Source organism: Procambarus clarkii, chromosome 5 (assembly GCF_040958095.1).
Source record: "Procambarus clarkii isolate CNS0578487 chromosome 5, FALCON_Pclarkii_2.0, whole genome shotgun sequence".
Taxonomy (NCBI): domain Eukaryota; kingdom Metazoa; phylum Arthropoda; class Malacostraca; order Decapoda; family Cambaridae; genus Procambarus; species Procambarus clarkii.
This window is the reverse complement of record NC_091154.1, coordinates 12,592,325-12,604,965: the sequence shown is the minus strand read 5'-3', so window position 1 is coordinate 12,604,965 and position 12,641 is coordinate 12,592,325. Positions and strand designations below refer to the sequence as shown.

The window sequence follows — 12,641 nt, the reverse complement described above, 5'->3', positions numbered from 1 at the left end:
CACTTGAGATACCATACTTTCATTTTGTCCAGGTCCTCCTGTAGTTTTTTGCAGTCTTTCATTATATTTCTTTCTCACAATTTTTTGCATCATCAGCATATACTGAGAGGAAGAAATTCATCCCTTCTGGTGGCCAATGGTGCATTTTGTGTTTACCTACTTCAGTGTTTTTGTTTCCATTGTCGTGGCTAGGATGCCTGTTAAGCTTATTGAGGAAAGGCCATTACTGACCTTCCCTAAGATGTATACCTACCTACCTGTTGTGGCCCATAACAATTGTCTAACTCCCAGTACCTGTTTACTGCTAGGTGAACAGACATATCAAGGGAAAGGAATCTTTACCCAAATACTTCTTCCTGCCAGAGGCTGTGACTGTCTGCAAGCTTCAACCTGGAGTCATTAATTTAACGTAGCTAGTTGCATGTAGATTCATATTTAGATCCTCCCCCCCCCCTCCCTCTGTCAGTCTGCTCTTTGTTTCTGTTTCTTATTACATCTGTTTTTCATGACACGCAGCTTCAAGGTGACATTTCACATAACCTGCCCAAAGTACAGTACTGTGTGTATTAGTGACTTTGCCAGAATGTGAGAACACCAACACATTCACAACCCCATGTACCTTCTTGTATATAAATAAATAAATAAATAACATGTGAGATGAATAATAGCTAGCAACTTTCAACAAGAATGTTAGCAAGAAGTTTTCCCATTAGTGTTGGCTAGCAGTAGCCGATATAAATAGTAACCAAAATATTTTGAGAGTGGTTGTTATTACCAATACAACAGCAGTATACTGATGCCTTGCCATACCACTCAATTGCAATACAATTTTATAAAACATGTTTAAAAATATTTTAAGACTAAAAAAGTCAACAAGGTTTTTCTCCAGAATGAGAGGTCATGTGCGTTATTAAATATGACTTTCGAGGAAAGTCTTGTGTGCACTTTGAACACCGATATGGATTTGGACGTGTGTGAACTTTCATGTGGGTTATTAGACGTGATTTTTGTGAAAAGGCCTTTAAACACACTGAGCACTGATGTGGTTTATCTCTGTATGAATTGTCATGTGCGTTGATAAATACGATTTTTGTGAAAATGTTTTTAAACAACTCTGAGCACTGATAGGGTTTCTCACCTGTATGAACTTTCATATGTTTTACTAAATGTGATTTTTGAGAAAAGCCTTTTAGACACTCCAAGCACTGATATGGTTTTCTTTCCTGTATGGAATTCTCATATGTGCTGTTAGACTTGATTTTGTGGAAAATCTTTTAAACACACAGAACACTGATATGGTCTCACTCCTGTGTGAACTCTCATATGTATTTCTAGATGTGATTTTTGTGTAAACACATTTTTACACTCTGAACACTGATATGGTTTTTCTCCTCTATGACCTCTTGCATGTGCTTCTAAGTGTGATTTTTGTGAAAATTCCTTTAGACACTCTGAGCACTGGTATGGTTTCTCTCCTGTATGAACTCTCTTATGCATCATTAGATTTAATTTGTGTTTAAAGCCCTTCAACATACTGAACACCAAAATGGTTTCTCTTCGGAATGAACTTTCATGTGTGTATCTAGGGCGGATTTTTGTTTAAAGTCCTTTAGACACTGTGAACAGTTATACGGCCTTACTTCTGTATGAATTGTCAAATGTTTGTTAGATGGGATATTTGTGAAAAGGCTTTCGGACACTTGGAGCACTGATATGGTTTCTCCCCCGTATGAACTCTCATATGTATTGCTAGACTTGATTTTTTGCCAAAATCTTTTTGGGCACTCTGAACATTTGTGTGGTTTCTCTCCTGACTGACTTTGCATAGTTCTTGCTTGATGTCTATTTGTTTGAAGTAATTTAGAAGTTGAACATGAATATGGCTTCACTCTTCAATATAATTGCACACTTTTATAGTTTAACTTATTTGGATATTACATTATAAGGATACCTTATAAATCCATAAGACATTTTAGATACAGAAAAGAACTCATGCAAAGTCCTATGAAACTCATGTTTAATATGACATCATATATATTGTAACACTGGTGGATGGGAATTTTGTGCTAAATCACTTACTCAACACCAGTATGGCTTGTACGGCTTATAGGTCATGGGGCCTTTCTAAGCAGGTTTTCCCTTAATAATTTGAAATGCTTTGTACAATGATTTGTTCTCATGTCAGTTGCCTAATATCAGCTTGAACTTCAATGTCCATGTAATGTGTACACTTCTTGTGATGACCGGGTGACCGTCAATGTCCATGTAACGTGTACACTTCTTGTGATGACCGGGGTGACCGTCAATGTCCATGTAACGTGTACACTTCTTGTGATGACCGGGTGACCGTCAATGTCCATGTAACGTGTACACTTCTTGTGATGACCGGGTGACCGTCAATGTCCATGTAACGTGTACACTTCTTGTGATGACCGGGTGACCGTCAATGTCCATGTAACGTGTACACTTCTTGTGATGACCGGGTGACCGTCAATGTCCATGTAACGTGTACACTTCTTGTGATGACCGGGTGACCGTCAATGTCCATGTAACGTGTACACTTCTTGTGATGACCGGTGTGACCGTCAATGTCCATGTAACGTGTACACTTCTTGTGATGACCGGGTGACCGTCAATGTCCATGTATGGGACACCAGGAGTCCTCCAGACCCGCCAACTCCTGGCACCTCTCGACCAAGCCGGCGCCGGACACTGTCACCCTGGCCGAAGAACCAGCCACAAAACAGAAAAATCTATCAACCTCCCTGAGGCTGCAGGTGATAAGTGCACAGTGTGCTGTAACAATCTGGGTTATTGAATAGGAATGCCAGACAGCAGTATCAAGACCAAATGTTTCAAATCTTGTCACGTGCTCTGGCGGACTCCAGGTGGAACATGTGTCTGCCTACCGTCAACGTTGAGCCAGTAGACTATGCTTCATCTATGAGATCTGCACTTCACCTGTGAGTGCTATACTTCACCTGACTACAGCTGGCACACTACCAAGCAACTCCACTTCTGTTGTTTGTCCCCAAGAAGGAAAAAGCCCCATCCTCAACCTGTGTGTAACAAAGAAGAATTAACCTTATTGATATTAGAAGAGAAACTTTGTTTTTTAATTGCCTCAACCAAACCTATTTTGAGTAAATGATAAAGTTTTAGTTAAAGGAAAAGAAATTACTTAACCTATCACGGTATAGGTCCAAGTAATAATTGTAATTAACACTTTCGCGCTATCTGGACGCGCCGGCGCGTTCGGTTTCGTCTAACGTAAACGCATAGTGGACATAAAGTTATGTCTACTTTTAAAATATTTGTATAAAATTCAATTTTTATCCGATTTTACTTTGGGTTTGTTTCAAACTGCGCGCTATGAGGCTCTCTTTCTCACCACTAGGCTGCATGGTACAATAAGTTCATGAAAGGTGTGGATAACTTCGATCAAATGGTATTTTGTCCCAAACGGTTGCAGGTGGGTGACTTTAGCCGTTTATACTGGTAATTCTTCCCCCATATCATGTATTATATGCATATGTCTGTTTAGGGAATTTTATTCCGATCAATATACTACCAAAAATAACTGTGTGCAACAAGTATAATCTTGACAAACATAACAAAAGTAAAAATATTTCGTGTGTGTTTGACGCTCATTGATATGTTCCAGCATTGTTTTATATTTGTCGCTATTCTAACTTACGCTTTGTTGATATTTTTTACCTATGGGCACATAGAACATTCTATTGCGAACACATTGACATAAAAATGAATGACGTACATAGAAAATTAATGTCATGAGAGTGAAATAAGTATAAACTTTCAAAGCGCCGTGCGTCGTCCCGTCACCGATACCGGGTAACAATTTCACCACTTCCCACACCTCTTGCGGGCGGGCTGCATCATTAATCTACGCTTATATTCATATTACCGTGTTGGGAATTTCATTGCGAGTCCATTGATACCAAAATTAACGCTGTAGAACAAGTGTGAAGGTGATTACAATCCCAAGAGTAAAAACATTTTGTTGCTGATGGGCGCTCACGGCGAGTCATCTACGTAGTTATTTATTTGGTGCTGGTATCCCTATATGTTTCGTGACTTATTTTACTAATGTTCTTCTAGAGAATTTTATTGCGAACACGTTGGTACCAAAATGAAATACGTAGCATGAGAACTAAGGTCAAAAGAGTAAAAAGAGTATACACATTTTTGTTTTTACACTTAAGCGATAAAAACGCAGCGCGCACATTCGGTTGGCTGAGTGACCTTTGCGGAGAGCGCGAAAGTGTTAAGAAGCAATAAGATGCTTATCTTAACATACTAAGAAGGTTAGGTGAGGTCGGTGTTTTCTATGAAGCTTTTCAAGGTAAACTAAAATATTCACAATCAATTAGTATGTCACATATGCACTTATTAAATAAGCCAATATTGACTATAAGCAAGTGCGAGAACGGGTTGTAGAAAGTTAGGTGAAGCTGTCTGCCATCCTAATTCTGTCACAGATATTCCATTTCCCAGACGTGGATGAGGCTAGTAGAACCCTCAGGCTGTGGATGTTTCACAATTAGCTAATCTCTGTATCTTCTTAGTGTCCCATTGACATGGCAGGTGTTGTACCATTTATTTATCATTGTGTACATTCATCGTTATGTGCACCGACTGACATACATGGAGTACGTATAAATCACTATTGTGTCACATTTATGCTAATAGCACTTGGTACAAAATAACTGTATATAAATTCAATAGGGTTGCTGATTAATGTGTCACAGTGACACCAGGCATGCCCTAATTATATGTCCTAACCCCAGAAAAGACAGGATTTATTAGCATATTGTACCATACTGTACCAAGGATGCACTTGGTGCACCATAACTGCTACAATTTATCCATCCTATGCTGACCCTCATATAGGTGGGGACTATTACCAATTGTACCATACTGTTAAGAGGTGCATGGTATACCAATGTACCAATATTGTCAAGAGGTACACGGTATAATTACAGAAATTAAGTATGTACCATATAATTACTAATAAGTACTATATTTTTGTATACACATCCACAAAGAGGGAGGAATTTATCAGCAGCTAAGATACTGTTGCATTATAATACAGCTGTGTCACACGTTTGACTGCAAAAGCTCCTGTGCTCACACCAGGGGTGGTGGTGGTTTTGATGGGTGAGAGGGCATCAATTCCAATGGAAGACAGTCACTCTTCAAAATACACTTACACATACACTTACAGAACAGTAATAACTTATCAACCTATTGTGAGTAATCATATAGTCAAAAAAAAAAAAAAGAAAACAGCATTGAATGTAATGAAACCCCACTTTCTGGGTGAGTCCCAGAGGGTTCCCGGCACTATACTGGGCTGCTGTGTATGTATTAGACTGTGGCATCAGTGAATTCGAATAGAGTTCTAGCTACTGGGGCCCACAAGCCAGAACGGAAGGTGGATAGCCGGCGCGGGGTCTGGGGCTTCCCCTTCCCCCTCCAGGGGAGGGGGGGGGGGGAAGCTGTGCAGACAGGCGGCACAGCGGTGGGTGTGACGTCATGCTTGTTTGCTTGTTTTCAGATTGGGGAGTTCTGTTTCACAGTTCAGTTTTAGGTAGCACTTGTTTCACTAGTTGGGGTCTCTTTTTGGGACACCTGCCTTTGGGTGCCTAACTCAGTAGATGGCAGACAAAGAATGCTTCCAACCACATAGGGGTTTCTATAGGCCATTGCTCCTCATGCCTCTCTGAGGGGGCCAGGTTCTGGCTCGTGGTCCCCGGTAGGCTAGAACTTTATCCAAATTGACCGATGCCAGGGTCTAATACATAAATAGCTCTGGGAGCCAAAGAGGCTCTCCACAGACAAAATGGCTGGTACTATTACACTCATTTTATACAAATGTGATCAAGCCGCACAGTCTACACCAAGAAATGTGTAGCAGCCATATCATAAATCCTTCAACAGTTATACAAGTTATACCCAAGAATTCTACATACAGTACTACAAATAACATTTACAGGAATCCCACATACCACTAATAACATCTGAGACATATTCCCAGGGATTCCATGATATACTAATGACATCCGAGAGATACCAGGCAAGTTTCCCATAAACCAATTTACGAACAACCCAGGGTAAAACAGTCAGATATACAGGAATATGAGGGGTCCCAAAATCACAGCATCGGCAGTCAAACACCAGGTCGCGGCCACAAGCAACACTACGGACTTACTACAATCCACTGTCGCTCCAGAAGTCTACATCTCCACCATTATCAGCATCTTACAACTCAACCTGTCATGAGACCGTCGTACTATTCAAACATTAATCATTGTAACATAACAATATCAAATATACATCATAAATTACCATACTGTGTGTTTGTATCACCATAGTAACAAACACTGCAAACTTTTAAACTGTTAGATATGATTGTCTAAGTGGCAAAATAAAAAACTTGAGCAGATAAAATAAACTGCCACAGATTATTTAAACTACCTCATTGAAGAGAAGATCACTGTAGATAGACAACCACGCTCTTGCAAGACAACCACGCTCTTGCAAGACAACCACGCTCTTGCAAGACAACCATACTCTTGCAAGACAACCATACTCTTGCAAGACAACTATACTCTTGCAAGACAACTATACTCTTGCAAGACAACTATACTCTTGCAAGACAACTATACTCTTGCAAGACAACCATACTCTTGCAAGACAACCATACTCTTGCAAGACAACCATACTCTTGCAAGACAACTATACTCTTGCAAGACAACTATACTCTTGCAAGACAACTATACTCTTGCAAGACAACTATACTCTTGCAAGACAACTATACTCTTGCAAGACAACTATACTCTTGCAAGACAACTATACTCTTGCAAGACAACTATACTCTTGCAAGACAACTATACTCTTGCAAGACAACTATACTCTTGCAAGACAACTATACTCTTGCAAGACAACCATACTCTTGCAAGACAACTATACTCTTGCAAGACAACTATACTCTTGCAAGACAACTATACTCTTGCAAGACAACTATACTCTTGCAAGACAACTATACTCTTGCAAGACAACTATACTCTTGCAAGACAACCAATACTGAGTTGTATTTGTACATCCAACCTAACTTAAAAACTGATGGATTAGTTGTCTCCGGGTAAAGACCCAAAACCATTAAAAAGCTTGTGCCTCGGGGCAGATTCCATCCTTAATTCACTTGATACCACAGTGAACACAGTACTAAAGAGGCAGAGTAGTTGCTGAAGTTAATGATCCATAGGTAATAACTGGGAGAAATCCTCAACATGATGTTCACATAATATCACAAGTATGTTTTGTCCAGAAAAGAAATATCTGAGGATTTAATATCTGCAGTTACAAGAGCATATTTGGAATGAACAAGCTGCATGAAAAACCTATTCAGGTGACCTATGACAGGACTAAATCTATTAAGATTATTCAATGTAAAACTCAAACCACACCTAAATGAGAACATGTTGGCATGGGGGTATATATCCTGTAGCTCAGACACCAAGCATGTAAACACCCGCACCCAGGAGACAAGAGACTCCTGCTGGTGCCTCAGGGTTCACCAGCTGTTTGTTCTGTAAGCAGGAACATTCAATTTTTATAATGCCATGTCTATCAGTACTGCCCATGTAGAATTATTTGTCTATAACACTTGTACTGGTGCACACGATGCCTGTAAGTGCATGACACCGGCAAGTGCTAGACTGTGCTCAGGGCGTATTACAAGTGTGAGTGAGGGCATCATCATACTACACTGTGTGGTGAAGTCTCCCAAACACCAAGGTCACCCAAACCTAAAGTTAAACCCCACACGGTGATAAAATACGGCAAATGTGGAAAATAGTGTAAACGTACTGTTGGGAAAGCCAACACAGCCACAACACTACCATCAAACAACACAAGGACAAAAGAGGAGCTGAATGACAAACGAGAGGGACTTAATGATCATGAGAGATTATAGTAACAGCAGAAAAAGATAAGTCACGATCGTTGGTATTTGGTGATTTCAACTTTATATCAATTGACTGGAATGCCTATGAAACAAGAACAGAGGACATTTGGACGGGAAGATTCATAAATCTTCTCCTGGGAACATTCTTGTTCCAACACATTAGAAAGAATTTGTTCAATGTCAGAGTAGTTAACAAATGGAATGCATTAAGCAGTGATGTGGTGGAGGCACACTCTATACACAGTTTCACATGTAGATTTGATAGAGCCCAGTAGGCTCAAGAATCTGTACACCAGTTGATTGACGTTTGTGAGGCGGGACCAAAGAGCCAAAGCTCAACCCCCACAAGCACCACTAGGTGAGTACATCAAACAGGACATGAAAATGAGGGAAGGCAATATTCCAGCAATGCTGGACCTGATATTCACCAACGAAGAAATATTTGACATTAGGATCATCATTCCTTGGGTAAGAGTGACTATGTCCTTTTGGAAATGCAATGTGTTATAATCTAGAAGAGATTGGGAAAAATGAAACAACTGAATGAAAACATGACTTCAAGAGAGGACAACATGACGATCTTCACAAGTTCTTTACTGAATTTGATTGGAAAGATTTGTTGTTGAGATGCATGATAAATTTTGTGAGATATGATGAAGATACAACAATATTTGTACCGAAACAGAGACACAGAACCAGAAAGCAGAACTGGTTCAACATAAACTGTGAGAGGGCCAGAGAATAAAAGACACAAAAAATAGGGTCAATATAGGAAGAGACTAAACCCTCAAACATACCACTAATACAAAGAAGTATAAAACAACTACACAGCAGTGAGAAGAGAGGTCGAAAGAGACTTTGAGAAAGGGATTGTGCACAAGTGTTAAACAGATTCAGTCCTATTCTATAAACTCATTAAAAGCAAATGGCCGATAAAGGATAAAATTCAGAGGTTGAAAATGGAGCAAAGATTCACAGAAAATGAAAAGTAAATGTGTGAAACATTAATCGAACAGTTCCAATGAGTGTTTGTGCAAAATTGAAATCTTCAGAGAACCACACAATAAGAATTCGAGAGAACAATATAAAACACATTGAGGTGTCTAGAGACGAAGTGGAAAACATGCTCAAGGAACTAAGTAAGAACAAAGCAGTTGGCCCCGATGGAGTTTCACCATGGGTTCTGAGAGAATGTGCATCTGAGCTCAGCATTCAAATTTAATTCATTTTTCAGGCATCTCTGTGTACATCTTTACAGACATCTTTGTCCTGGCAGATACGTGGAAAACAGCTAACATAGTTCCAATCTACAAGTGGCAGCAGGGAAGACCCCCCCCCCTTAATTGTAGACCTGTATCTGCTTGATACCTGCTAGATGGCATTCTGGGAGTTCTTCTAGTCCCCAAGCCCGGCCCGAGGCCAGGCTTGATTTGTGAGAGTTTGGTCGACTAGGCTGTTGCTTGGAGCGGCCCGCAGGCCCACATACCCACCACAGCCCGGTTAATCTGGAACTTCTTTTAGAAAACAGTCTAGTTTTCTCTTGAAGATGTCCACGGTTGTTACGAAAATATTTCTTATAGTCGCTGGTAGGATGTTGAACAACCGCAGACCTCTGATGTTTATACAATGTTCTCTGATTGTGCCTATGGCACCTCTGGTTCTACCCTGCATTTTCTTCCATATCGTTCACTCCAGTACATTGTTATTTTACTGAGTAGATTAGGGACCTGGCCCTCCAGTATTTTCTATGTGTACTGTATATTATTTGGTGTCTCTCTCGTCTCCTTTCTAGTGAGTACATTTGGAGAGCTTTGAGACGATCCCAATAATTTAGGTGCTTTATCACGTCTATGTGTGCCGTATATGTTCTCTGTATCCCTCTATTTCAGAAATCTCTCCTGCTCTGAAGGGGGAAGTGAGTACTGAGCAGTACTCGAGACAGGACAACACAAGTGACTTGAAGAGTACTACCATTGTGATGTGATCCTTGGATTTGAAAGTTCTCGTAATCCATCCTATCATTTTTCTGGCTGATGCAACATTTGCTTGGTTATGCTCCCTAAACATTAGATCGTCGCACATCATTGTTCCCAAATCCTTGACATGCTGTATACCTGAGTACCTGAAATTTATCACTGTTAAAATCATGTTATTTTCTGCTGCCCAATCAAAAATTTTGTTGATATCTGCTTGTAAGTTTTCAATGTCTTCAGCAGAGGTAATTTTCAAGCTGATTTTTGTATCGTCTGCAAAGGATGACACAAAGTTGTGACTTGTATTTTTGTCTATATCTGATATGAGAATAAGGAACAGCAGTGGTGCAAGGACTGTACCTTGAGGTACAGAGCTTTTAACTGCGCTTGGACTCAATTTTATTTGATTGACTGTTACTCTTTGTGTTCTGTTTGACAGGAAATTGAGTATCCAGCGTCCTACTTTACCAGTTATTCCCATTGACCTCATTTTGTGAGTTATCACTCCATGGTCACATTTGTCGAATGCCTTTGCAAAGTCTGTATATACAACATCTGCATTTTGCTTCTCTTCTAGAGCTTCTGTGATTTTGTCATAGTGGTTGAGTAACTGTGACAGACAGGATCTGCCTGCTCTAAATCCATGTTGTCCTGGGTTGTACAGCTCATTATTTTCCATAAAACTGGAAATTTGATTCCTAATCACTCTTTCAAACACTTTTATTATGTGTGATGTTAGTGCCACTGGTCTATAATTTTTTGCCAAGGCTTTACTTGTGCAGAGGAGCTATATCTACAGATTTAAGTGCAGCTGGTGTCTCCCCTGTATCCAGGCTCTTTCTCCATATTATGCCAAGTGCTCGTGCTATTGGTACTTTACATTTCTTTGTGAATATTGAATTCCATGAGTCAGGCCCAGGAGCTGAGTGCATGGGGCATATTGTCAATTTCTCTTTCAAAGTCTTCTGAGTTCATGTTAATATCCATTATATATTATCTGCAGCTTGAATGTCATTCATAAAGAAGATTTCTGGGTCATCAACTTTCATGTTGTTTATTGCTGTGCTAAACATAGCCTCATACTGGCTTCTTAGAATTTCCTAATTTCTTTGTTGTCCTCTGCGTACGTACCTTCATTTGTAATTAATGGTCCAATACTGGTCGAGGATTTTGATTTTGCGTATGTGAAAAAACCAGCGTTGAATGTAATGAAACGCCATTTTCTGGGTGAGTCCCAGAGGCTCCCCGGAGCTTACCAGGCTGATATGCTAATGTCAGACTTTGGCATCAGTCATGTGTACGGAGTTCTTATGGGCCTACCGGGGACCACGAACCAGAACCTGGCCCCCTCAGAGAGGCAATGGGAGCAATGGCCTATAGAAGCCCCCGTGTGGTTGGAAGCATTCTATGTCTGCCATCGACCGGGTCAAGCATCCAGAAAGGTAAGCATTCCAAAACAAACTCCTATTCTGGTGAAAACTGCAACCAAAAACCGAACAAGTGGATAGAACTCCCCAAACAAAAACGAGCAAACTAGTATGACGTCACCCATCATCGCGCCGCTGTCTGCGCAGCTCCCCCCTCCCCGGGAGGGGGAAGGGGTAGCCCCAGACCTACCACGCCGGCGATCCAAACCCCAGTTCTGAGGCTGGATGTCAAAACACGCAAAAAACCACCGACCGGAGGAAGGGAGGGAATCCGGGCGGCCTCCGGGACTCACCCAGAAAATGGCGTTTCATTACATTCAACGCTGGTTTTCTGGGGAGCCCCTATGGCTCCCCGGAGCTAACTACTCACAGAGGAAAGAATTGCGACTGACCCGGGAGGCGGTTGCCGCACACTACTCAACCCGAAGTCGAGACAACAGGCCGCATCCGCTGACCCAAAACGACACAGGCCCGACTGGGCCCAGGAACGTGTACAAGGTAACGAACAGCCAAGGACCCTGTTCGACCGCCAAATTCCCTGTACCCGAATGTCCTCCCAGGACACAGTACCAAAGACGGCGGCAAGAGTCGTGAACTTGCGGACATCATGGGCACGGAGATATACCGCAGGCTGAGAAAGGAGAGCCTTAATTGGACAAAAACAAAACGCACCCCCAGCCCAACCAAGCAAGCATCAACAATGCAAGGACCCCTCCGGAAAGCAGTCTCATTCTTCGCCAGAAAAGAAGGAGAAGGCAGCAGACGACCAAACCGATCACCCCAATCAAAGGAGCAGAAATCCCCTGTGCAGGAGGAGAGCATGAAGCTCACCTACCCGACCCCCAGAGGCCAATGCCAACCGGAAAAGAGCCATCGAAGAACAAACCGGAACCGAAGGGGCCACAAGAAAATGAGAAGAAAGAAAAGAGCACTCTGTCCAATGACCAGGACGGCTCAAGCGGTGCATGAACAGGCCGGAGGTGGAATAAGCACAAGACAGCTTACGAATGGCGCAGATGAAAGTCTGAAAGCAAGCCGAAGCGGCTCTGCCAGCGCCGCATAAAATGAGGTGACAGTATGCGGCAAGTCGACGGCCCCCAACCCTTAGCAGAAAAGCCAAGCCGATGCCAACAAACGCAGCCATCTGAGAAGGGAGAGAAGGAAAAGGAAGGACTGCCAAAACACCCCATACTGCCGCCAAGAAGTACACAGGTGGGACACCAACAACGAAGCCACCTGACCACCAACAGA

At 41.6% G+C, this 12,641-nt stretch overlaps 1 pseudogene; it reads right to left on the bottom strand.

Moving 5' to 3' along the window:
* Window positions 1-455: 455 nt before the first annotated feature.
* LOC138351061 (zinc finger protein 300-like) lies at window positions 456-11,996 on the bottom strand (annotated as a pseudogene).
* Between the last annotated feature and the right edge of the window lie 645 nt (window positions 11,997-12,641).